Source organism: Mycteria americana, unplaced genomic scaffold (genome assembly GCF_035582795.1).
Source record: "Mycteria americana isolate JAX WOST 10 ecotype Jacksonville Zoo and Gardens unplaced genomic scaffold, USCA_MyAme_1.0 Scaffold_246, whole genome shotgun sequence".
Taxonomy (NCBI): Eukaryota; Metazoa; Chordata; class Aves; order Ciconiiformes; family Ciconiidae; genus Mycteria; species Mycteria americana.
In genome coordinates, this window is record NW_027445585.1 from 17,878 (window position 1) to 22,500 (window position 4,623).

Genomic DNA, 4,623 nt, shown 5'->3' on the forward strand with positions numbered 1-4,623 from the left:
CTGCCTTCCCCGGGGCGGCAAACCTGCTGGCGGAACGCGGGGGGGGGCGGCCCCGCGGCGCGGCAGAGCTCGCGTGGGTGTGGGCGGCGGCGGGCGTGGGGTTCGGGCCGGGGGCCTGGCCGGGCCGGGGAGGGGGTGGGGGGGGCGGGGGTGGGGGGGGGCAATACGTGCACACACGCAGGTGTACGCACGATTGCGCGTGCGTGTGTGCGTGCAGAGGCTCGGGCGTGGGGTTCGGGCCCAGCGCGCGTGGAGGCTCGGGCGTGGGGTTCGGGCCCAGCGCGCGTGGAGGCTCGGGCGTGGGGTTCGGGGCCGGGGGCCTGTTTGGGGGCGCGCGTGAGCGCGTGCGCACCTGCGCGCACACGGAAAGCAGTGGAGAAGATTTGTAAGGCTGTGGATAACGCCACCCTCTCTGTTCCGGTCCGCATCGTCGGCGGGGCGGACGTCCGGCCCGCGCGCGTGCCCGTCTGCGGGCGACACGCTCCGCTCGGCTCCCGGTCGAAGCCGGCCCCTGGGAAAGCAGCAGCCGCGTGCCTCGGCCTGGGCAGAGACCCGGGGCCCCAGGGCCGGCCCGAGCGGCCGGGCGGCAGGACCCCGGCCTAGGCTGGCGGAGAGGTGGGCCGCGCTTCTAAGAAACGGCCATCGGCGGTTCTGTCGCCAGCGGGATGCGGTCGAGCGGTGAGTACTGCCGAGAGGACGGGCCCAGCAGCCTTTAGACGAGGCGGGGGGGGGGGGGGGGGGGGGGGCAATACGTGCACGCCTGTACGCACGATTGCGTGTGCGTGTGTGCGTGCAGAGGCTCGGGGGTGGGGTTCGGGCCCAGCGCGCGTGTGTGCGCGCGGAGGCTCGGGCGTGGCCTGTTTGGGGGCACGCGTGAGCGCGTGCGCACCTGCGCGCATGCGGAAAGCAGTGAAGAAGATTTGTAAGGCTGTGGATAACGCCACCCTCTCTGTTCCAGTCCGCATCGTCGGCGGGGCGGACGTCCGGCCCGCGCGCGTGCCCCTCTGCGGGCGACACGCTCCGCTCGGCTCCCGGTCGAAGCCGGCCCCTGGGAAAGCAGCAGCCGCGTGCCTCGGCCTGGGCAGAGACCCGGGGCCCCAGGGCCGGCCCGAGCGGCCGGGCGGCAGGACCCCGGCCTAGGCTGGCGGAGAGGTGGGCCGCGCTTCTAAGAAACGGCCATCGGCGGTTCTGTCGCCAGCGGGATGCGGTCGAGCGGTGAGTACTGCCGAGAGGACGGGCCCAGCAGCCTTTAGACGAGGCGGCGGTGGCGGCGAGGGCGGGGGGGGGGGGGGGGGGGGGGGGCTCCTTTGCCGCCGGCGGGGAGAGGGCCCAGGCTGGGCCGGTCGGCCGGCACGGTGGCCACGAGCGCCCCGCGTCTCCCGAGGATGCTCGCCTTAATCGGCCTCGGCCGCAGGGACCGTCTGTCGAGGCGGCTGACTGACTTTCTTCAGCGGCCTGCGAGACTGCCGTGCCTTGGAGGCCGGCCGTGACCTTTGAGAGGCCTTCTCAGGACGGAGGCCCGTCCCGGGAAAGGCGGGGGGCGGGGGGGGGGGGGATGCGGTGGGGTGAAAGGACCGTCCGGCTGACGGGTGATGGCGGCCCATGCTTTTCTCCGCTCCGGCCAGGTCTCGAGGAGACGGGGAAGGGGCTTTTCGCCCCCGGCCGAAAGCAGCTTCGCCCGACCCCGGGGCCAAAGCCCGGCGCCTGGGAGGCCGGGCCCCCACGGAGGTAGCCCGGTGACGCCGCGCCACGGCCACGGCCACGGCGGGAGGGACCCGATCAGGTAATCAGGTACCCGTCACGACCGACGGGCGGGGAGGTGGCGAGGGCCGCCCGTCACGGCAGAGGCGGACGGTCGGGACGAACCGGCTGTTGCTCGACTGTCGGCGGGCCGAGAAGGAGCCCGCCCCGGAGAGCCGTTAAGGAACAGGTTAGGAAGCCGCGAACGATCCAGACGCGCACCGTTCGTTCATTCCTAATAAATTAAGTGAAGGGTAACGAATTTACGGACTCCTTCTGTCGTTATTCCTGTATCGCTAGCACGCCGACAGGCTTCCGGTACCCCGGCGGCCACCGGAGACTACGCAGACGAAAGGCTATTAGTAATCAAGAACGACTAAACGGTAAAGTACGTCGACAGCGGGTCACAATGATGGCCCGAACTGTCCACTGGCGTCCGCGGTTCGCCCAGAGGGAGTCCTTGTGCGCCAGGAGTTAGCACTTGTGCCTCCGTACCTAGCGCTCGTGCGTACGTACTTAGCCGCCTCATCTCGATCCGTAACTGGTTCACGGTAAGTGGAATGAAGATCCAGTCACGATTCGTTCATTCAATTTTTCGTTCACCCTCTGTTACCGAGGTCTCGAGCGAGGGCGGCTTCACGAGTGAATTGTTAAAAAAGATGAATCGTGAAGGACTTGAACACATAACGTTAACGCTGGCTTCGCTAACTTTCCCTTCCCTTGTTTCGGGTACGCAAGGAGGGAACCGATGACAAACAACTAGAAATAAAAGAGGGTCGACGGAACGGCTACGTGTCGTTATTCCTCTCGTTCTTTAGTAATTCTACAGGGAAGGAGGATGACTAGAGCAGCAACAAGGGATGGGGGCTATAGGAAAGGAAGATAAGGGCATGAGGTTGTTCAAATGACGGGTAGATACTTACTTCCATAATGGCTCCGTCCTCGATCCACCACGTGGTAGCAGACGAGTAAGAGTGAACACACCACACGCACCCCACACTGGCTAGGGGGGCCAGGAGTAAGCCGGCAGCGGGCAGGGAAGCCACGCGGAACCCTGCACCGGGCCGGCAGGCCGGGCCTGCCCCGGGCCCCAGCAGGGAAGCCCGGTCTACCCCGTGCCCGGGCAGGGAGGCCTGGTCTACCCCGCGCCCGGTCTACCCCGTGCCCGGACAGGGAGACCGGGGGTACCCCGCGCCTGGGCAGGGAGGCCCGGTCTACCCCTTTGCCCGGGCAGGGAGGCCAGGTGTACCCCTTTGCCCGGGCAGGGGAGGGAGGCCAGGCCTTACCCCTTTCCCCGGGCAGGGAGGCCCGGTCTACCCCGCTCCCGAGCCGGGAGGCCTGGTCTACCCCGCGCCCGGGCAGGGGGGGGCCAGGTCCACCCCGCGCCCGGCCAGGGCAGGGAGGCCTGGTCTACCCCGCGCCCGGCCGGGGAGGCCAGCTGTACCCCGCTGCCCGGGCAGGCCGGGGAGGCCTGGTCTACCCCTTTGCCCGGGCAGGCCGGGGAGGACTTGTCCACCCCGGGCCCGGGCAGGGAGGCCCGGTCTACCCCGGGCCCGGGCAGGGAGGCCCGGTCTACCCTGCGCCCGGTCTACCCCGCGCCCGGCCAGGGAGGCCAGGTGTACCCCTGTGCCCGGGCAGGGAGGCCTGGTCTACCCCGCGCCCGGACGGGGGGGGCCAGGTCCACCCCGCGCCCGGCCAGGGCAGGGAGGCCTGGTCTACCCCGCGCCCGGCCGGGGAGGCCAGCTGTACCCCTTTGACCGGGCAGGCCGGGGAGGCCTGGTCTACCCCTTTGCCCGGGCAGGCCGGGGAGGACTTGTCTATCCCGGGCCCGGGCAGGGAGGCCAGGTCTACCCCGGGCCCGGGCAGGGAGGCCCGGTCTACCCCGCGCCCGGTCTACCCCGCGCCCGGCCAGGGAGGCCAGGTGTACCCCTGTGCCCGGGCAGGGAGGCCTGGTCTACCCCGCGCCCGGACAGGGAGGCCAGGTCTACCCCTTTGCCCCGGCAGGGCGGGGAGGCCAGGTCTACCCCTTTCCCCCGCCAGGGCGGGGAGGCCAGGTCTACCCGTTTGCCCATGGCCGGGCGGGGAGGCCAGGTCTACCCGTTTGCCCGGGTGGGGCGGGGAGGCCAGGTCGACCCGTTTGCCCAGGCGGGGCGGGGAGGCCAGGTCTACCCCTTTGCCCATGGCCGGGCGGGGAGGCCAGGTCTACCCCTTTGCCCGGGCAGGCCGGGGAGGCCTGGTCTACCCCTTTGCCCGGGCGGGGCGGGGAGGCCAGGTCTACCCCTTTGCCCCGGCAGGGAGGGGAGGCCAGGTCTACCCGTTTGCCCGGACAGGGAGGCCTGCTCTACCCCTTTGCCCATGGCCGGGCAGGGAGGCCAGGTCTACCCCTTTGCCTGGGCAGGCCGGGGAGGCCAGGTCTACCCCTCTGCCCCGGCAGGGCGGGGAGGCCAGGGAGGCCTGGTCTACCCCTTTGCCCGGACAGGGAGGCCAGGTCTACCCCTCTGCCCATGGCCGGGCGGGGAGGGGAGGCCTGGTCTACCCCTTTGCCCGGGTGGGGCGGGGAGGCCAGGTCTACCCCTCTGCCCGGGCAGGGCGGGGAGGGGAGGCCTGGTCTACCCCTTTGCCCGGGCAGGGCGGGGCGGGGAGGCCTGGTCTACCCCTTTGCCCCGGCAGGGCGGGGAGGCCAGGTCTACCCCTCTGCCCATGGCCGGGCGGGGAGGCCAGGTCTACCCCTCTGCCCGGACAGGGCGGGGAGGCCTGGTCTACCCCTTTGCCCCGGCAGGGCGGGGAGGCCAGGTCTACCCCTCTGCCCATGGCCGGGCGGGGAGGCCAGGTCTATCCCTCTGCCCGGACAGGGCGGGGAGGCCAGGTCTACCCCTTTGCCCG